The 23,077-nt window shown below is 42.9% G+C and overlaps 1 pseudogene; it reads right to left on the reverse strand.

Moving 5' to 3' along the window:
- Positions 1 to 6,079: 6,079 nt before the first annotated feature.
- LOC102839687 overlaps positions 6,080 to 23,077 on the reverse strand; it is a 30,611-nt pseudogene continuing 13,613 nt past the window's right edge.

Genomic DNA, 23,077 nt, shown 5'->3' on the forward strand with positions numbered 1-23,077 from the left:
ACTGCAATGAAGGATGGAACCCAGCTGAGAAGTACAGAGGACTGTGGGAGAAAGGGTCAGTGACATTTTGAAAGGCTCAAGCTTAGCAATGATTGTGCAGATGACAAGGGAGAGGGCACTGTTTGGTTCTGCAGTACACAAAATCACTGTGATTATGAGTCAAGTAATTCAACAGCACCTAACAACAATCTGTCTTTAATATCAGTTGTAAAGTGAGGTGTAAAATGGTTGTACTTAATGAGATTACTAACAGTGCAAAAGCTAACAAGCACTCAAAGGTAGCCCTCATTATCTTAATTTACTAGAAAAAATTTTCCAGAAAAATATCTAAATTTATATGTGTATACTCATTTTTCAATGACTTCCTTTGACTTATTTTGATAACAATGAAAATAACATTAAATTCATGTTAATTCCCCATCCATCCTTTAAAATATCTTCAAACACCTCTAAGGACCAACTCTAAGAAGACTTTGCAAAATTCTCTCTCAGACTTAAGCATTCAATCTCTGTAGACTCAGATTCTGCATGCTCACCTTTGTGGCAACATTTATTTAGTTGAGCTAAGGAGCTCCTTAGGTGCTCTGGTAGCATAGTGGTTATAAGTCAGCCTGCTAATCTCCTGGTCAGTAGTTCTAAACTACCAGCGATTCCATGGAAGAAAGATGAGGCTTTCTGCTCCCGTAAAGATTTACAGTCTCGGAAATCCAATGCGGGGTTGCTGAGTCAGAACCGACTCCACAGCACATAAGCACCACTACCACCAAGGGGCTCCTTAGGATCTTTGCTGAAAGCAGAGAATACCAGAAAAATGTTTACTTGTGTTGTATTGACTATGCAAAGGCATTCAACTGAATGAATCATAACAAATCCTGAAAAGAACAGGAATTCCAGAAAACTCAACTGCACTCATGAGGAGCCCATACTGTAAATGTTAGAATAAGGGGATACTGAATGGCTTAAAATCAAGAAAAGTGTGTGCCAGTCTTCAGTACAGATTGTACCTCAATGAAAAGAGAAATCCTCACCATTGGGCCAATAAATAACATGGTAAGTAGAGAAAAGATTGTGTCTCTTATACTTTGGATTTGTTATTAGGAGGGCCTAGTCCCTGGAGAAGGGATATCATGGTTGGTAAAGTAAACAGTCAGCGAAAAAGAAGAAGATTCCCGAGGAGATCGATTGGCACAGTGGCAGCAGCAATGGGCTGAAGCGTAACAATTGTGAGGGCTGGCGCAGGACTGGACAGGCTTTCATTCTGTTGTGCATGAGGTTGCTGTGAATTGGAACCAACTCAACAGCACTTAATTGTGTGATATAAATGTGAATACTATGCTTTATACTTAAAGCTCTTTGACATGATCCCTGTTTTGTCATATTGTCACTAATGGCCCAAGTATAGAATACAAAGTTAATACATGAATACAATGGAATATTAATGTCACTTTTTAAATCTTTCCCATATTTTATAAAGCACTTATTTATGACTTCTATGAAAAAATCTTCCTCTTTACAACAAGAAAGTAAATTGGCTATCCCTAAATAATAATCTTGAAGCTAGAGGAGACTCTAGTCAGCATTAGCTAAAAATTCCTTTAGAGATGAGAAAATGGAGGCCCAAGGACATTATGATGCAGGGAAAACCTGTGAGCCAATTTAATTCTGAAACTAGAACGCAGACTTTCTAATTTCCAGGCCACTGCTTTTTCAACCAATTGGACTATTTAAAACCATTAATGCTAAGCACTCCCAGGTGAAATTCATTTGTCTGCCTCAGAAAGTTCTCAAAGCCCAACTGTCCCTGATGGGTTGTTTTGCTCACACTGACTTCTATTAAAGACCTAAGCAATGGTTTCATTGTCACAAACTAGGGGTAGTCTCAATAGACTCTTAGGTCTTCCTAATTAACTATTTTCATAAAGAATGGTTAAAAATAACTTACTCTTATTATTAAAACTATTATTTCTTGAGATGACTTTGAGAATCTATTTAGTTCACGGCCAACAATTCCATAAAAGTTTGATTGTTTTGTTACAAGGAGGTACATTTTTTTAACTTTCTTGGTTTACCAGAAAGATAATGTTCGTCCAAATCATGTTTTATGGGTATATTGTAAAAGTTTTCTGTGTGTATGGTAGGCAATTGCTACTTTTGCTTTGAAATATTTTTAGCCCAATCATCTTGGCCATGTTGTAGGAGGCATAGGATTTAGGTATTTTCATCTTTGTACAGTGAAGACATTTTTGGATACAAGTGATCAAAAACCCAACTTAACCTCACGTAAGTACAATAGGTTCACGTAAACTAAAACGTCTGACTTGAGACACAGCTATATCTGTGTATATGTAATAAGGACTCTCTTCTGAGCATATCATTTGGTCTTCTCCTGACACACATGTCATGTAGCAACAAGATGGTTATGTGAGCTCGTCATCATGTCCTCTCAAACTTCTTTCTGAAAATCCTAGACCAAAGTATCTCTGACTGGCCGTGAATCCCATCTGAATCTATCACTATTATTGGCTGGCATCAAGCTAGCCTTTTATTCATGGGGACCCATGCACAACAGAATAAAATACTGGTGAAAGCCTGTTCAACCAGTCTCCAGTGACAGATGGCACCTAAGCATGAGGTGCATTGGCAAGAATTGAACCACCACAGCCTCCATAAATCAATCACTAAGGCCAGGGAATATAATGTGCTGACTGGCTGGAGCCCAGGACACATGCTCCACCCTCAGAATCAGAGGTGGAGTCAGCTTCACCAGGCCCAAGTCGTCTGAGAGATGGTTCCTAGGGGGCAAGCTATGCAAGATTATCAGAAGGATAAGTGAATGAATGAATGCAGCAAAAATAACAGATGCTCATTACAACCATCCACATATTCAGGTGCCAAAACCGTTAGCTTCCTAAGAAAAGTCTTGACGATGCCTTTGGGTCTTCTCCAAATCTTCCTTCCAAGTGATGAGCAGTCCTGCAAGTCCTGGTCAAAACTGATTTGACCCAGCATGTCTCAGACTGAACACATAACAGTTTTTATGTCGTCGCAGAATCGCTTTTACTGACTCACAATATACTGGTTATTTTACTAAGACGCAGCACTCTGCAACTTGTTGTAACACGAAAACCATGGTTTGGTGGCTTGCAAACACACGATCAAGTTCACACATGTTAGCAAAAGAAGCAACACGTACTTCATCTTAAGGATATGGGTAAAGGTGCAGAGAGATCCACTGGGAAGGGGACTTGGCAACCAGAAGAACTTCTATCATGTTGACCTGAGGAACATACAAGTCTGGAGTTGGACAAGTTCCGGGCGTCTCCATGGGTATTTAAAGGACTTTCTAGATAGGTTGACCATGTTTTATTGCTCAAACTGGGACATTTGTGAGAGGGTTAGCGAATAAACCGGTACTCTGCCAGGCAAAGTGAGACCAGTGAAATTGAGCCTAACAATACTTATCTGAACATGTACAATATAAGGTACATGTCCCATGCTTGTAGAATGCATCTGAATACATTCAGCTCACTTACAGCTTTCAACAACTGTCCTTATGGAGCCCAGTGATTGGGCACATCTCAGCATCATTTCATCGTGTTTATTATCATGATGTGTTTATCAGAATTCTGCACAATATCATTTTTGTGAGAGGATCTTTGTAAGAAATTGTTACCTCATCTTACTTCCAAGAATAATTGTTCTTGTGGTACCTGGATTTGTTTGAATCTTGCAGATGTGAATGGTATATCTGACCAGGTATCTCTCTGTTTTGGCTACTGGAAAGTATAAAGTTAAATGAGAGGCCTACCCCAGGTGGATGTGGAAGTCATCCTCAGGCCGGACTCGTTTCTGCCGAATAACTAACTCTTCATTTACACTTACACTACCTTAGATTTCCTTTAACTCGCTGCTATCAGTACCTCCTTCCAAGGTCTGAGCAGTCCTGCAGTGAAGAATCCTGTTTAAATTGACTTGGTCCAGTGTGTCTCAAGCTGGACACAGAACCTTTTTTCCTCATGTCATTGAGTTAAGATTTCAAAATGTTTTTCATACACTTTATCACAGATGTCTAAGGCTTTGTACCTAAGTGTATTACTGAGGCTAAGTTCTTATGTTTACAATTCACCATTGTATCAACAGCCATTTCTCCAGGCTCAGCCTCAAAGGTCCTCAGACTCCATTTAGAAAGAGTCTCACGACAGTACTCAACATAGGACCCAAAACTATTTAAATCCTGTGTCACCATTTGCCAGCCACGTGACCTTGAATATGCTACCTAATCTGAGCCTCAGTTTCCTCCTCTGAAAATTAGGAATAATAGCTGTTTGACCTAGTAAGATCTCCGTTATATTATTGTGAAGATCAAACATAGCCCATATGCAAGTGATCTAAATGTATAAGATGGATTCAAATACAATGTTTATTCTAAGCTTGGCTGGCATTGTTTACAACCAGGCCCAGATCAGTTTTCTTACATGTGCTTCAGAGCCACAAACCAGGCCAACAGGTAGAGTCCTGGTGTACGTATGAAGCCCTCCATCAGCATCCTACATGGACAACACCCTCGCCTATTATAGATCTCTTTTGCTGTAGCCAAGTCAAGAGAAGGAAGCCCTCGCTAAACTCTCTTCCTTTTGTCTGTCCATGAGAATTAGACTAGACAACAACAGGATTCTGCAGCCATGCCAGTCCTGAAGAGCTGGTGTAGAAACCAGTTACATTGCCTACCACTGAACTAGGAATCTGGGATAATTGCCAGTGTCCTCTTAGTTCCTCCAGTCTATTCGATTGCTAAATTGTTGACAAATCCACCCCTCTGATGAAATTAGGCCCGGGAGGCCACTATGGTGAGTTCCAGGCACGAATCTAGGAAATACACTGAAGCCTCCAATTGCAGGGAAGCAGAGAACTGAAGCCTGGTCTAAAATGCTCAAGCTTTTTCTTTGGGGGAAAAAAAAAAGAAAGAAAAACTAGAGTATAGGCAAAAGCTTGCTGCTTTGGTAAGTTTTGTTTCTCAAATATAAAGATAACATTGATATTTACATTGCTAAGGAAGATATGGAGTCCTGGTATGGCACTGTAGGATAAGCACTGGACTGCAAAGTTGGCAGTTCAAACCCACCCGCTGCTCCTCAGAAACCCTATACAGGGTCGTTATGAGTTGGAACCAACTCGATGGCACTTAACAACAACAGCAAGGAAGATATGACCCTGAGGCTAGCTTTATGTCTTCTAACTATAACGTAGTTATTTTAACTCTTATAATTTGAATTGTCTTCTTCTCCCACCCCAACACTATTATTTTAAAAAAAGGCATAAATACCTATTTGGTGTGTGTATTTGTGACATAGTCCTGACATTAAGAGAAAACTACCAGCAAGCAGAGAAAAGGCAACCACCAGACCAGAGTTGTACATGCAAATATTTATTTTGTGCTGAGAACACATACATTATAAAGAAGAGACAAATTATTAGGAAAGAGAGGTAAATAGGATTTTGGCTTAAAAACCCCACAAAACTAGTGATTCCAACCTGTAAAACAGAAGCATACACGACTCAAGAAAAATGTAGAACGTATATTAGCCCTCACCTTAGACCACACATATTTCTTTCAGAAATATGGGTGTTGAAATTTTGCAAAAAACTGTACCTCTATTGTTTAAACTATAAAACCAACACCTGATGTGTTTGTTTTTTTAAAGCTTCTATCGAGTCAGCTCTGACTCGTGGCTACTCTATGTGTGTCAGAGTAAAACTGCTCCATAGGGTTTTCAAAGGCCGATTTAAAATAAAAAGAGAGTTGCCAGGCCTTTCTTCCAAGGCACCTCTGAGTGGACTCAGACCTTCAACCTTCTGGTTAACTGCCAAGAGTGTTAACTATTTGCACCACCCAGGGACTCCGATACCTGATTTAGGCATGACAAAAATAAAACAATAGCAATATACCATTTATAGAACTCAAAGAAATATCTAAAAGTCAAGGTGACTTTAGAGGTAAAAGAAAGCAATGCGGGACACGAGACCTTTTCCACAACAACAGGAAACTCTGCTGAGACTCGAGTCCCTGACCACTGAGCAATCACTGATAGGAGGGGTAAAGGGCTATGTCTCGGATAGTAAGCAAGTTAACTGGTGATCTGTTAAAGGGTCCTGAAGAAAAGCCGAGGTAGTTTTCTGTAAAGAATGTTCTTCTGGAGAGCATGGCCAGCATGTGGTTGAGCCGGGACCGGATCCCAGCAAAGTGAAGCTGTCTCTCTTTATTCAAGTTTCTGAACGAGTCTCTTAGGCACAGATCTAACTGGGGGGTGCCCAGGTACTTTGGGTAGCCAGGGTTGTGGAAGTCAGTGGCTCTCATGGATGTCTGGGAGCCAATGGAGCTTGCCACCGAGCCTTGGGAAGACAAAGATGAGGAAGACCTCAGACTGGATGATCTTGACACAGACATTTTTGACACTGGTGACCCTTCCTTAGACTGCACTCCCTGAGAAAGGAGGATACTCTCATCCACATCTGTCTGGGTGGTGGTTGACTTGGACCAAATCACGGTCTGAGAGCTGGCTACCCTGGTGGCGACAGTGGTTTGGGTCCCAGAGCACGCTGTGCTGACCCTGGTCTGTGTCCCCATGTCACTTACATGCACTGTTGGGAGCTCTTCTCCTGGCTCTGTTTGGGTGGCAACATCAGTTGCCTTTCTGCTCTCGAGTTCGTCCTTATGGCTGTTTAGGTAGTCTTCGTCACTGATGGTAGAGGACACAGAGTCGTGGTGCTTGGTCTCCACCCTGCCCTCGGTGGACACCACTGGTTCCAAGTCAGGCTTCTTGGGAGTACTCGACAGTCTGGCCAGCCGCAGCCTCAGCAGGTTGCCCAGTGTGAGTTCCTTGGATGGTGGCTTTTGGTCAACTAGATGGTCAAATTTGCTGCTGATCCGGAAGTTGGACAGGAGTTTGGAGCTGATGGGCTTTGACTGTGCATAAAGGATTCGGAACTCCAAATCAAAGTGTTCAACCACTTGGCCGGAAAGGATTACCAAGTTACTGCTATTTAACTTGCCATCCGTCCATGTAAAACTTCAGGAATAAAACAGATAGAAACTGGTAAGCAATTTTGGTTTACTTATTGTCATCTACAAAGTAAAGCTCAGGTATCGAATGATACGAGAGTCAGATCTTTGGTGATATTACCCCTACCATTTAGTTGAGAATTCAACTAGCCTTAACATGTACATATGTGTCCACATAAAAGTAAAAAGGTAAGTGTTTAACCATCTGTGAAAGCCTATACATCCCAACCTCAGGATTTTTATAAACTAGAAAGCTATTTAGTCCAGGAAGGCAACCGGCTGGTGACATCATCCCAGGATGCTGTGTGAGAACCTCAGTCAGGCTCCCTTCTTATGAATGAGTTGCTACCATAGGGTTCCTTGCTTCCTTCCCCCTCTAGTGCTGACATTTTCACAAAAGGAGACAATATTGCTATTCTAGTAATGATACCATTGCCCAAAATACATTTAGAGCTGAGGTGTGATCATCTGTCCCTATCTGTCTACATCCCTTTCCCTTCCTCTGGTAACAACTGATATGTAACCACCACCACCACCCCTCACATGAGAAGATGAGAAGACGTGCCTTTATGCACCCTCTCCACTCACTACAGGTGTGGCATGAAACCCAGGCGGGTCAGAGGTTCCTACCCCCTTGGATATAGAGACTCATCTTGGGCAGGCATGTAAACCAATGGGAGCCAATCACTTTTCAGAAACTGATAGGGAGTTGCTCTCATTGGGAAGTCATTGCTAAAGGCCGAAGCTCAGATCTTTGTTTTCGGATAGGGAGTCTGTCTGTGACTAAAGATCAATGAGAGAATAGCAAGACACCGAGGCAGAGTTCTGATCAATGTTACCGCCCCTTGGTCAATGGAGTTGGAAACCAATGATATCTTTCTATACATCCACACTGTGTGAATCAGTCATTTCATTTTACATAAAGTTTTTTGAGTTCACGTTCTGACTCTTGCAACCACCCCAACGGTACACAAAATGTGTGCCAGGAATAGGATTTTTTAAATGAGAGATCAAAAAAACACAGTACCAACTCTTATCTCTTACAAACAAGACTCCAGGCTGATGTAGATTGTACTTTATGAGAACTGCCTTCAAAACTTGAAACCATGTGGAACTTGGTTTGTTTCATATAGATCAGTCCTACTTTGGGTCAAAAGCTAGTTCCCTCCTAATATTAGTAAACTTCTTATGCAGTAAGTCTCAAAAGGGAGTCCTGGTGTGGTGCTGCAGTATAAGCACTTGACCAAAAGATCGCTCCTCAGAAACCCTACACAGGGTTGCTATGAGTTAGAACCGACTCGATGGCACTTACCAACAACAACAAGTCTCAAGAATGAGTTGGAATTTTGTTTTGAGCACTGCTGGTATTGTTTGAAAAGAAAGGCATCAGGAGTTTCATAACCCTAGTGCCTTGTCTTTCACAAACTCCACATCCCCACCTTTACCCAGGGCTGACACATAATTATCACTCTGGAATGTGCATTTCTTCAAAAATGTGGGTTTTGTTTTGAGCTCTACAGACACACCTCATGCATGCCATCAGACATCCTAACTACACCACCATGGCAGCCACATCAGTAAAAATGGCCCATCTGAACTTCTGAAGATTAGTGTTAACCCCTCATTATCCCCACCCTCTAGTCAACTTCCCTGTGCTTTCAACCTTAAGATGCTATTGCCAAAGGAAGACTGCAGAGGTGGGGTCAGAAACCTGGGTCAGTATGTTCTAGACTGAAGCGCTAAATGACAAGGCTGGAAGCAAAGTGAAGGATTTAAGTCTGAAGGTGACAGCTTCTGTTCTGCCTCCAACACTGTAGTTCAAACATACCCAGGTGAGACACCAGAGGACGGTAACTTGATTTCCGCTTCCTCTAGGAACAGCCATAGACAGCTCTGTCTCTACTGGTGGCCCCTCCAAACCATCCTTTTATTCTTCAACAAACCTCAGCCCGACTCCAGAGGAATCAATAGCCCAAAGAAGTGGAGGGGCAGCCCAGGCATGCTTTGATATAAAACATGCTTCTTCTTGTTGTTAAGTACCATCAAATCAGTTCCAACTCATAGTAACCCTATATAGAGTGTTTCCAAGGAATGGCTGTTTTGAATTGCTTACCTTGTGGTTAGCAGTCGAGTGCTTATCCTATCTTCTTCTTCATTTGTTTTTCATTCAAGATGGGAGGGCGATGGCTCCAGAAGATAAGCACTAGACTGAGAATCACAAGGTGAATGGTTCAAGCCCACCAACCACTCTGTGGGAGAAAGATGAGGCTTTCTGCTCCCCAAAGATTTAAAGTCTTGGAAATGCTATGTAGGATTGCTATGAGTCAGAACTGACTTGAAGGCACTTAACAACAACAATGGGAGATCCAATGATGACTCAGACACAGACCATGCTCACACAGTCTGGTAGGGGAGATAGAGCACATACATGAGGTACATGGTCAGAGCTGTGCTTTAGTAAGATGAATCTACTGGTATGTATAAAGTAGACTGGGGACAGGGGAGCAGCTGAGAGGTTATTAAAATGATCACAGTAAGGAGGATAGAGATGTGAAAGGCTGTTGATGAACCAATGTACACTCACTGACGCCCTCATGAGGAGAGCTTCGACATAATGGCTTTCTTGAGGAGGAAAAAATACACTTTTAGTGTTACATAACATGCATCTTCTAAAAAGTTTAAATTAATATACAATGAGCACATTAGAAACTTACCTGTAAGACCCTGTTGCCACTCGAATGCCATCAATTAATGTGAACTTTTCATGAACCTTCCCAACAATTTTTGTTCCTGACCGTGCGTAGTAGATGTTTCCCGTAATTGTCCGAACTGTCATCAGCTATTGAGAGAGTGGGAGACAGAGACATGAAAAATCTAGTGCCATGCTTCCAGTGAGTAATCATTAGGACCAGAGGACTTGAGCTACATTCCTAAACAAGTAAGCGTCATGCAGATGAACGGCTTACGGTCATCAGTGAGTACTAACACTTATGAGGTACTAGTCCAATGATTCTTGAGACTCAAGTACAGGTATGCCCTGCAAATGCTACTTTTTTGCATTTAGCCCATCTTCTCAGGTAGCCTTTTCTTGTATTTATTTTTGAGATTCTTAATTCACATGTAAACGCGCTTGAAAAGAAGAATCACCTTTTGGGCATACCAGACAACAGAAACATGGGGGATAAGATCACCAAGGAAGTGATCTTATCACTAGTCATAAACATTGCTGCTACATGCTGCGGAGTCAGTTCCCAGGCTGTAAACCTTTAAGGGAGGAGAAATAGTGGTGCTGTAAGATAAGCCCTGGTGTGGCACTGTGGGTTAATGTGCCAGACTGCAAAGCTGTTTGCACTGCAAGGTTGCTGGTTCAAGCTCACCAGCCGCTCCTCGGAAACCCTATCCAGGGTAGCTATGGGTCAGAACCAACTCAATGGCACTTAACAACAACAAAGATAAGCCTGGGCTGCTAACCGCCGTACAAGCCTGCCAGCTGCTCTGTGGGAGAAAGATGAGGCTTCCTGCTTCGGTAAACGCTCACAGCCTCAATAAACGCTATCATTCAGAGTCGGCTCCATGGCAACGGGTTTGGTTTTGGTTTTGTTTGAATGGAGCTAGACTGATAATCTCCTGCTCCTCTATTTAGTGGCATTACTAATGAATAAAATTCCATCTTCATCTGTCCCCAAACCATAATCAAGACACAGGACAAGCCTTCTGGAACACAGGGTTTCTGAGGTATAAGCACTCACCCCCATGTGGTTCAGTCAGGAATGTCTCACCTACAAGTACAGTTACCAAAAGGTCGCACACTGGGATTACACACTGTATGTGCATGCACAGTTTGTGATGTAAAATGACATACATAAATGTATGCACAATGGTATGCAAAATACTAAAACAGTCTGTATTCCCTTGTGTGTGTGGTTTGAGTGAAGTTTACAGAGCAAATGAGAGTTCCTTTCAGCAACTTACACACATTCCATTTCATGACATTAGTTGCAAACTCCCTCAACAATCTGCATTAGTTGGTTCAGAACAATTGCTACATATTTTTAGAAATCTTACACATTCAAAGTAAATGTTTAAGATTTTTGTGTGACTCCTTAAACACACAGAGCCCTGCTGAGTGTCAAGCCCTGAGGTAAAAGAGCTATAAGTCATGCTTCTTGTGGTCAAAGGTTAGAACTAGTGGTAGTGGTGGTGGCTGCGTGCTGTGGAGTCATTTTTGACTCAGAGTGACCCTGTATAGGATTTCTGAGGCTGTAAATCATTATGGGAGCAGAAAGCCTTAGCTTTCTCCTGTAGAGCAGCTTGACCTTGAGGTTAGCAGAGCCCAACTCACAACTCCCTACATGACCAGGGCTCCTCTCAAGGACCAGATAAGAGGAAAAGTAACTAGATGATTAAAATCTATGACAAGACACATCATTCAGAGAAACAAAAACCTGAACACGAAGATTCATAGCAGCTTTATTTATAATAGTAAAAAAATGAAAACTATCCAAATGCCCTTTAAAAGGTAAATGGTTAAATAAACTGTTACATCCATCCCATGGAATACTACTCAGCAATAAAAAGAAACAAATTATTGATGCACAAAACAACCTGGATGGGCCTCCAGGGCATTGTGCTGAGTGAAAAAAGCCAATGTCAAAAGGTCACACAGTGTGAGTCTGTCTATAAATGACATTACTGAAACAGACAACAGATTAGTGGTCGCCAGGAGTTACGGATGGCCAGGGGGCGGAGGGTGACTGGAGGGAGAAAATGAGGGACACCTTTGTGGGGTGGAACAGATCTGTATATTGATGGCAGTGGCGGCTATAGGAATCTGCCCAGATGGTAAAACGGCATAGAACTGGAGGCAGGCCCTGTACCCAGGTCATTACATGGGGAAACTAGGTGAAGGGTACATGGAAGCACTCTGTACTGTCTTTGAAACGAACTGTGAATCTATTGTTATTTCAAAGCACAAAGTTTGAAACAAAAAAACAGAACAAATAAAAACTATGACAATATATAACCTCACTTCTGTGGTATTCTTACCAAATTAATACCATGAATTTAAGCACAAGAAAACATCAGACAAACCCAAATTCTACTTATTCTTCAAAAGTGTTCCAGTCCTACAAGACAAAGGAAGATGGAGGAATGGTTCCAGATTAAAGGAAATGAAGGAGTTACGGTGACTAAAGATAAGGTGGATTGGATCCATTTCCTGGAGTGGATTCTGGGTGGCATAGTGGGGTAAGCACTGGGCTGCAAACTGAAAGTCAACAGTTCAAACTCACCAGTTGCTTTTTGGGATCAAAATGAGGCTGTCTGCTCCTGTAAAGATTTTGTTGTTAAGTGCCGTTGAGTTGGGTCTGACTCAAAGCGACCCTATGTACAGCAGAATGAAAAACCGCCCAGTCCTGTACCATCCTCAATCGCTGCTACATTTGAGCCCACTGTTGCTGCTGCTGTGCCAATCCATCTTGTGGGGGGTGGGGGGGGTGGTCTCCTTCCTTCCACCAAACATAATATCCTTCTCCGGGGACTGGTCTCTTCTGATAATATGTCCAAAGCATGAGAGATGATGTTTGGCCATCCTGGCTTCTAAGGAGCATTCTGGGTGTACTCTTTCCCACAGATTTGTTTGTTCTTCTGGCATTATATGTTGTTGTTGTTGTTAAGTACCATGGAGTCAGTTCCAACCCATAGTCACCCTGCACAGGGTTTCTGAGGCTGTAAATTTTTATGGAAGCAGCAAGCCTCATCTTTCTCCCGCAGAACAGCTGGTAGTTTTGAACTGCCGACCTTCAGTTTAGCAGCCTGATTCCATGAGGGTTGATAGTGGATCCAAGCAAAATGAAGTCTTTTCTCCATTTATCATGATATTATCTACTAGTCCAGTTACGAGGATTTTTGTTTTCTTTACACAGAAGACTGTGGTCTTTGATATTCATCAGTTAAGTATTTTAAGTCCTATTCGATTTCAGCAAAGTTGTATCATCTGCATATCGCAAGTTGCTAATAAGCCTTATTCCAATCCTGATGCCATGTTCTTCAAACAATTCAGATTCTCAGATTATTTGCTCAGCACGCAGAATGAATAAGTATGATGAAATAATACAACGCAGATGCACACCTTTCCTGATTTCAGTTCAGTGTTTCCTTGTTCTGTTCAAACAACTGCCTCTTGGTCTGTGTACAGGTTCTCATGAGCACAATTAAGTGTTTCAGAATACTCGTTCTCCACAATGTTGTCCACAGTTTATAATGATCCACACAATCAAAAGACTGCATAGTCAGTAAAAACAGGTAGACATCTTCCTAGTATTCTCTGCCTTCAGCCAAGATCCGTCTGATGTCAGCAATGATACATCCGTTGTTCCATGTCCTTGTCTGACTACAGCTTTAATATCTGGAAGTTCCCTATCTATTGATAATTAATTATCTTTAGCAAAATTTTACTTGCATGTGATATTAATGACATCGTCAGATGATTTCCACACTCTGTTGGGCCACCTCTCTTTGGAATGGGCACAAATATGGGCTTCTTCCAATGAGCTGGCCATGTAGCTATACTCCAAATTCCTTGGCATAGATGCCTCCAGTGCTGCATCAGTTTGTTGATAGATTTCAATGTGTATTCCCATCAATTCCCAGAGCCTTGTTCTTTGCTCATGCCTTCAGTGCACCTTGGACTTCTTCCTTCAGTATCACGGGCTCTTGGTCATAGGCTACTTCTTGAAATCGACCAGTCTTTTTGGTACAGTGACTATGTATTCCTTCCACCTTCAGCCTCAAAGACCCTGTGGAGCAGCTTGTCTCTGCCCTGTAAGGTCATTGTGATTTGGAATCAACTCGAGGGCAGTGGGTTGGGTTGAGTTTGGTTAAGGTGTGGCCCTGGCCTTGATTCTGCGCCAGAAAAAGGACGTTAGTAGGACAACTGGTGACATTTACAAAGTCTGTGTAGATTAAATAATAGTATTAAATCAAGGTTAATTTCCTGATATTTGGTTCTGTATTTCTTTAGTTTTGTAAAATACTAATAATTGGAGAATTTGGGTGAAGACTACCATATGGGAATTCCTTATGCTACTTTGAAACTTCCTTGTAAGCCTTATAATTTCTTGAGTTACACATGGAGGTGGTGGGAGGGCTTCCTAGAGGAAGCCTGATCTTACAGAACCAACAGACAATAACCAGCATGGAAATACCACTCTGGGCAGGTTAGGTGTGGTTTCAGGTCTTGCCTTTGGCCTATGTCTACATGTTGTGACTGTAGCTGAAGCACTTTTGAGTACTTCAAAAGTGTGTGTGTGTGTGTGTGTGTGTGTGTGTGTGACCAAGTCCCTGAAGACAGGACACCCAATGCCTGAACCAGTGCAGAGCCAGTCATCCCCACCCACCACACCCACCCTCACCCCGACCCTGTGAGGACCCAGACACCACCAGGGAAGCCAGTGCTCTGCTGGGCAGGAATGAACTGCTAAATGGGGAGGCCAGAGATGCAGATCTCCTTTGGACCTGTGCCATGGAGCATGTGGACACCTGCAAAGGTAGCAACCAACAGTGGCAACTAGATTTCTGCCCAGTAGGTGAATCAGAACTATTCATTTTGATCAAAGTTGTAGCCAGAACTCTTTTTACTGCTGCTTGCACGCTATCTCTCAATTATAGAAAAAGCACCTGGAAAATAAGCACCCACATCTTCAATTTCTCACAGCCAGCTCCCTATGAGAGCCGTCGGAGGCTGAATACTTGGTTCGATGATAATCCTCCTTCCCAGGTCTGATTTGTATTTTCCATGGGTCCACTGATCTCAGCTTTTAATTGACTGTTGGGTCACGGGCTTGTCTCCTTTAATTCAGTCTCTAAGTTCCAATTCTAGTTTAAGTATGCATTTGCCTTACACGCCATATTCGGTTTCCTCATGGGGGAAAAAAACCCAGCAAGCACTCTGTGGGAGAAGTTACATAATCAAACTTTTGCAAGCCAATTGCTTGGTAATAACAAGGTGGTACGTTTGTGTCCCTGTGTGCAGCACAGCACCTGTAGTTTCACAGCCCAAATTCTTTGCTTTTTCTGCTCAGTTGCTTTATCACTATTCCCCAGACCATGTCCAGCTCATTGCAGGTGCTCTAACACTTGAGTACAGTCCAAAACTTCCGGGTTAAGTGTATTCACTTAAAAAATGAGCTGTGGAATACATATGACGATTTTCTTGCCATCTTGTACTAATGACGTTAAGCTAGGTAAGTTGTATAGCTTTGCATTAGTGGTTCAACGAATTACTTGATTTGGCTCTTCTAGCTATTGTCTTAGTAACTCTCATGAAGTGACTGGATCGAACCACGTGGATTGGGTCTATGTACTCTTTTCCTGATGTGTCTGGGTCAGAGTGAGTGAAAAAAGATGCTTATAGGATTATATAATTCATTTATGAGTGGTTATTAGCAGGGCTAACCATAATTGGGAGTCCTGATGTGGCATTATGGGTTAATGCGCTGGACTGCAGGTTCAGTTTGAACCACAAGGTCAGTGGTTCAAGCTCACCAGCCACTCCTAGGAAACCCTATACAGGGTGACTGAGTCAGAACCAACTCGATGGCACTTCACAACAACAACACAACCATAATTTTAAAAATCTTGGAAATCAAATGAAGGGATTGGTCAATTTTGTCATCCTGCTGGGTGTAAAATAAACCATCTCAGCAGCAGAAGTGGGCAATCTCACCACCATCAAGAAAGAAGAACCAGGAGTGGAGAGTGTCCTTTGGACCCTAAGTTCCCTGCACATAGCACCTCCTCAATCCAGGGACAGAAAACGTGGATCCCTGGGAAGCAGCAGAGGAGTGGCAAAGGCGCAGCAGTAGCAGAATCAAGAACCAGAGCAAGAGACAGAGTGGTGGGTTTCCCAGTCCATGGAGCAAATAAAGCTGAGTGCCTTCGTGTGGTGCTGTATGATAAGCACTGGACCACAAGGTCAGTTTGAACTGCAAGGTTGGCAGTTTATACCCACTCCTTGGAAACCCTAACATGGTCGCTGTGAGTCAGAACTGACTCAGTGGTACTTAACAAGCTACAACCACCTTTGGGAAAGAGGCTCACCTGAGGGGTGGTGTACCTCCAGGCATTTAACTGGGGAGTTAGCTTTGTTGACCCATAGTGCTAGAGCCCAGTGCTTCGGGTTGAAGCTTATAGGAGTGGAGTGCCCTTTGAGCATTTATCAGCCCTCCTAAAGGAACTTTGTAACATTTCCTGAGCTGGGCAGAGGGCAAGTAGTCATGTGACTGAGAGGCCAAAGACCTCTGGGTTGTTGTTGTTATGTGCCGTGGAATCGGTTCCGACTCATAGTGACCCTGCACAGGATTTCTGAGGCCGCAAATCTTGATGGGAGCAGAAAGCCTCATCTTTCTCCCACAGAACAGCTTGTAGTTTCGAACTGCTGACTGTGAGATTAGCAACCCAATGTCCTAACTGAAGAACTGTGTCTTGAGCATTTCTGATCCTGAATTTTAACCTGTTAATGTCCCTAACACAGTCATAATCATGAGTATGGTTAGTGTGTTCTCTATGGCCAGTGTGATGAATTATGGATCCCTGCTGAGAAGTACAGAGTGTGGTGGGAGGGTCAGCTGGTGTTAAAACTGGCAAAGGAGGAAAGAGTGTGGAAGCATGTTTGATGTCTGCCTCACAGGAATCAGCACTAGATTGATGTGGAGTTTGACTCCCCTCCCCATTGTGAGTCAGAGAAGGTCAGACGCTGCCCCTATGCCATTTATTACATTTTAAAACTTAAACACAAATTACTTTCAGGATCAGAAAAAGGACATGAAAAGTCTCATTTGATACTGATAGAAATGAAAGCAGCATGTGATCATGACTACCAACACAGGAGCTGGAGGCAGATGGACTGGAGCCAAAGCCTAGTCCCACCACATTCTGGCTGCGCACACGGGGCTCTCTGTGTTACCACTTTCTGGTTTAAACAAGGATCATGCCACTGACCTGACAGGGCTGCTGCGAGGATTAAGCGACTTTACATCCATCAAGAGCCTAGGACAGTGCCAAGGACAGAGCAGCAGTTCACTGAGTGTGGTCATCGTGACTACAACTGAAACCTACTAGAGCCGCAGTCAAAAGCAGCAGCTTTTGAGGCAGCCCAGAGGCCTCCACAGTAAAGCGGTTCAAGCTCTGTTAGGAGGCAGCATGGTGCAGGGGAGAGGCCAAGGTCTGGAATCCTGAGACTCCATCGCTTCTTTTCTGTGAGACTTTGGTTAAATGACTTTGCTCAGGGCCTCTGTTCCCTCCCTTATAAAAGGGAACAACATCGCCAACTCCCTTTAACATCCTAACTGCTCCATAATGCTGACTGACTGTGGTGATGTGTGAAACAGAAGGACACAAACCTTTTCCTGTTCAGGATGAACTTTCAGGTCCAGGCACATATCCAAAAACTGTGAGAGCAGAGCCTGATCCAGGAGGATGTACACAGCAACTCCCTGCTTCCTACAGATGTCCTGCAGGTCTCTGAAGATGTCGATGTCCGTGAACACATCCATGACCACAGCAATCACCTACGCAAGGCACAGGGAAGAGCAAGGATCCCGCCTAGTTATTTCTCCTTCTTCTTCTCTGGTTCCCCCTACCTAGGACACTTTTCCAGCTCTGAAGACTCCCAACTCACTGTACCCTACAAATCCTGACTTGGCCTAGTCCTCCAACCCCTTTCCTGCCACTCTCCTTCTCCACACTGGCAAATTCTTCAAGAAATATCGATTACTGCACTGCCTGGCCCAGGCCATTCAGCTTCATTTCCTTTACTAAAACCCCTTTATCTTGTAGGCTCAACTCAGAGCACACGTGTTGGTTCTGTGGCTAACGAACATGGTGCTTTCCTTCCTGGGCTTCAGTTCTCTACATCTGCAAAACAAGTAAATAAAACTGTAGATTATCTCTTAGGCCCCTCCTGGTTGTAACATCTTCCAAGTCTATGGTTTGGATTATTGTCTGACTTCAAATCATAATCTCTGATTTTGTACTATAATCTAGAAAGGACCATCCCACCCACCCCCAAATTCATGGACTGAAATAGATCAAAGCAGGCAACCAGCATCTCCCACCTTGCTCGCTAGCACTGCACGTCTCTTACCTGTTGTACATCCCCCACTATTGTTATTAGCTCATGGTGACCCCATGCACCAGAGAATGAATCACTGCCCAGTCCTGTGCCATCCCCATGATTGGTTACAAATAGGGTCTTCACGAGCCATTGGATTTCTGTTGGGCTAGTTTTCAGAATTAGATCAACAGGCCTTTCTTCCTACTCCATCATTGTCTGGAAGCTCTGTTGAAACCTACTCAACATCCTAGCATGTAAGCCTCACTAACAGAGGATGGGCAACTATGCCGGACAAGGAATTAAATATGGATTTCCTGTAAGAAGGGTGAGAATTCTACCAATGAATCACCAATACTCCCTGACTCCCTCCACTAGTCATCCCTATCAGCTGTCTGGTGACCAACCCAACGACACCCATAGCATCTGTCTTTCCTACAAAGGGACACCTGTACAGTGCAAGCCCGCAACAGGAACACGGACGTATTTCCTAAGGATTCTGTTCTTAAGCTCAGACCAGCCCTTCCTCTCCCCAACACTGATTTTCCACACCCAGCATTAGGCTACAATTAAGAGCTGTCTCTTCACCCTGTGTCGTTGTGGGTGTTTCGAATGTGTTTCCGTAGCAGCAAAATTGGTTTTGAGGGGGAACTAAATGACTGAAAGCGCAAGGTACAAAAGCTCCCTGAGTATTTGTTCCTGTTCATGTAACCAGTGCAGAGTCCGAACTGTCCACACAGCTCCCAGCTCTCTGTGCAAAGGACACATGTTCTAGTCACAAAGCCTGTAATCACACCCTGTGTAGGTTTAAGATTGTGGCCCTCAGCGAGCTCCAGGCAGGGCCGTGGGCTGTCAAAAACATCCAGACTTGGAAACAAGTTCTGCAAATGGAGTCAGAACTTGGAGGTGTTCCGTTTGGAGGAAGCACTCCTTGAAGTCAAAGTTGAGAGCTCTTTGCAGTCTAAAAGGTCCTCTCCCTCTTCCCAACTTCAATAGTAAATCTCTTGGGATTTACTTCAGTAATAATTCTCTAAATCTTCTCAGATTACATCTAATGCTTTTCTGTGCTTTAAGGTTACAGCTAGAATTCACTGAGGGGCACCTCAGAAAAGTCTGGCGATTTGTTTCCAAAAGGTCAAAGCCATTGACAACCCTCTGAGTTGAAACTGACTCAAAGACAACTGGTAAGGTGATTTATTCACAGGTCTCACCTCTCCTCATGGACCAGAGAGAGCCCCTTAAAGGAGATCGATTCACAGTCCTTCCCATTGTTGTTGATATTAAGTAACCTCGAGTTGATTTCGACTCATAGTGACCCTGCATAGGGTTTCCAAGGAACAGCTGGTGAGCTTGACCCATTGACATTGTGGTTCAAACTGACTTTGTAGTCCAGCGCATAAACCTGCAAGCGCTGCACCAGGACTCCTATTCCTTAAGTGTTGGGGGTTAAAGAACAAACGCAGACACAAAGAGGCAACGTTGCCACAAGAAAATCTTCTACCACGATGAGAATCCTGAAACACCAGCTCCCAGGAAGCCACAGCTGTAAGTGAGCCTGGGTAGATGGTTTTAACTCCCTGACTGCCTTCTACCTCCTCAATCGTGTGTGTGTGTGTGTGTGTGTGTGTGTGTGTGAAAATATACACTGTAAACCAAGTCCTATCCTATGCCACAGTTTCTAGACATAATGACCAGTGATACTGGTTACTGAAAGCGCAAGGTACAAAAGCTCCCTGACACACTTGGCTGTCAGTGTGTCGTACTGTGGCGGCTTGTGTGTTGCTGTGATTCTGGAAGCTATGCCAGAGGTATTTTAAATACCAGCAGCATCACCCACAGTGGACAGGATTCAGCTGAGCTTCCCGACAAGACAGACTAGGAAGGAGCGACAATTACTTCTGAATTTTTAGTCACTGAAAACCTTATGAATAGCAGTGGAATACTGTCAGCACCATAATACTGGGCATTGAAGGGCACCAGAATATTGTCAGATACAGAGCTGGAAGATGAGCCCCTCAGGTTGGAAGGTACTCAAAATGAGACTGGGGAAGAGTTGCCTCTTCAAAGTAGACTGGACCGTCATGATGCGAATGGAGTGAAGCCCTCGGGACCTACGTTGCTGGATGGGGCACAACTCAAAATGAAAAAAAACAGCTGTAAACATCCATTAATAATCAGAACATGGAATGTACTAAGTATGAATCTAAGAAAATTGGAAACTGTCAAAAATGAAATGGAACGGTATTGGCCATTCTGATCTGACAATCACATGGTTTACTATGCCAGGAATGACAAATTGAAGAGGAATGGTGTTGCATCATCATCAAAAAGAAAACATCAAGATCCGTCCTGACATACAACACTGTCTGCAATAGGATAAGATCCATATGCTTACAAGGAAGAAAAGTTAATACCACTATTATTCAAATTTACACATCAATAACTACCAGCCAGTGCTGGTGAAACTGAAGAATTCTACCAACTTCTTCGGACCGACTCCACAGCACATAACCACCACCACCAACAACTTCTTCAGTCTGAAATTGATCAAACATGCAATCAAGATGTATTATAATTAATTACTGGTGATTGGAATGCAAAGGTTGGAAAACAAAGAGGTAGGGTCAGTAGTTAGAAAATATGGCCTTGGTGACAAAAACAATACTGGAGATTGCATTATATAATTTTGTAAGACCAATGACTTATTCATTGTAAATAACTTCTTGAAACACATAAAAGGCGACTATACATGGACCTCATCAGATGGAACACACAAAAATCAAATTGCCTACGGTAATTTGGTGGAAAAACTCCATATCATCAGCCAAATCAAGACCAGAGGCAGACTGTAGAAAAGACCATCAATCGCTCACATGCGAGTTCAGACTGAAGCTGATGAAAATTAAAACAAGTCCACAAGAGCCAAAATATCGCCTTGAATATATCCCACCTGAATTTAGAGATCTCTCAAGAACAGATTTGATGCAGTAGATACTAATGACCGAAGACTTGAACAGTTGTGGGATGACATGAAGAGCATCATACAAGAAAGCCAAAGGTCATTAAGAAGACAAGAAAGAAGGAAAAGACCAAAATGGATGTCAGAAAAGACTCTGAATCTTGTTTGCCAGCGTAGAGATGCTAAAGCAAATGAAAGAAGTGAGGAGATACAAGAGCTGAACATAAAATTTGAAAAGGCAACTCGAGAAGACAAAGTCAAATATTTTAACGAAATGTGCAAAGACCTGGAGTTAGAAAACCAAAAGGGAAGAACACACACTCAGCATTTCTCAAGCTGAGGAAGTGAAGAAAAACTTCAAGCATCAACTTGCAGTATTGAAGGAGTCTACGGGCCAATACTGAATGAGACAGAAAGCATCAAAAGAAGATGGAAGGAATACACAGAATCACTGTATCAAAAAGACGCAATCAATGTTCAACCATTTCAAGAGGTAGCATATAATCAAGAATAAACAATTCTATAGGAAAAAGTCCAAGGTGCATTGAAGGCATTGGCAAAGTGAGGTGGTACAGGACCCAGCAGTGTCTCATTCTGTTGTGCACAGGGTCGCTATGAGTTAGTACTGACTCAATGGCACCTAAAACAGCAGCAGCAACAACAGTGATGATTTTTGTTTTCTTTACATTGAGGTGCAATCCTTACCACTGGACCAATGAACAACATCCATATAAATGGAGAAAAGATTGAAGTTGTAAATGACTTCATTTTTCTGGGATCAACCATCAACACTCATGGAAGCAGCAGTCAAGAAATCAAACGACGTATTGCATTGGGCAAATCTGCTGCACAAGACCTCTTTAAAGAGCAAAGATTTCAGTTCGAGGACTAAGGTGTACCTGACCCAAGTCATGGTATTTTCAATAACCTTATATGCATGTGAAAGTTGTACAGTGAATAGGAAGGCTTATTCGATGGCACCTAACAATAGCAACAACAACAACACTGGTATTCTTGATCAGAAAGTTCAGTAGGTGGTAGTTGGGCCCCAGCTAGTTCTTCTGATCTCAAGATGGAGGAGGTAGTAACTGAAGACTTTTACTGATAGAGTAACAGTTACCGGACACAGTATTTTAAAAGTAAGGATTCTTCCTGAATTGGTGGTATCTTTGGACGTTTATGTCCTCCTGTGGGTTTTTTTTTTTTTTAAGGTTTTTATTGTGGATTGAGTGAAAGTTTTCAGGGAACATCATCGGTTTCACATTCAAACATTCATATACCTTGTTTCATTACATTGAGTATAATCCCCTCCACATACCATCAGTTAACAGAATAATCAGATAAGGGACATTTTGCTATGTCTGCTAGGTGGCTAGAGTCTGATCCTCAGAGTCTATGGTTTGGACGGTCAGCAACACTTGGGCCCACAGGGACTTGAACTCCTGACCGGGTCTGCACGGTCTACATCAGATTCCCCCTTATTTATTATTTGTTTAAGGGACTGTGGGGTTTTTATATTATGTTATTGTTGTTAAATGACATTGAGTTGGTCCCAGCTCACAGCAGTCCTGGATTTCCAAGGATTGGAAACTGCCAACATTGTGGTAAGAAGTCCAGGTCATTTAACACAGTGGTTAAAAGGCAGAAAGGCCTGGGCATGGTTCTTGGCTCTGCTACTTACAAGCTATTTGACCCTGGGCAAGTTGCTTAGTCATTCGGAACCTCAGTTTCCTCCTCTGTGTAACAATAGCATTTGTGTCAAAGGGCTATTGTGAGGATTAAATGAGAGGAAGCATGGAAAGGACTTAGCTCAGGGCATGGCACCTTTTCAGACTCTACCAGGGGTTGAACATTACAAGGCAGAACCGACAGTTAAAAGGAGTTGGATATTAAGTCCAATTTACGCTCAAGGAAAGAACACAGAATTCAGGGGAACAAAACGGCACAG

This window comes from Chrysochloris asiatica, unplaced genomic scaffold (genome assembly GCF_000296735.1).
Source record: "Chrysochloris asiatica unplaced genomic scaffold, ChrAsi1.0 scaffold00403, whole genome shotgun sequence".
NCBI classification, from domain to species: Eukaryota; Metazoa; Chordata; class Mammalia; order Afrosoricida; family Chrysochloridae; genus Chrysochloris; species Chrysochloris asiatica.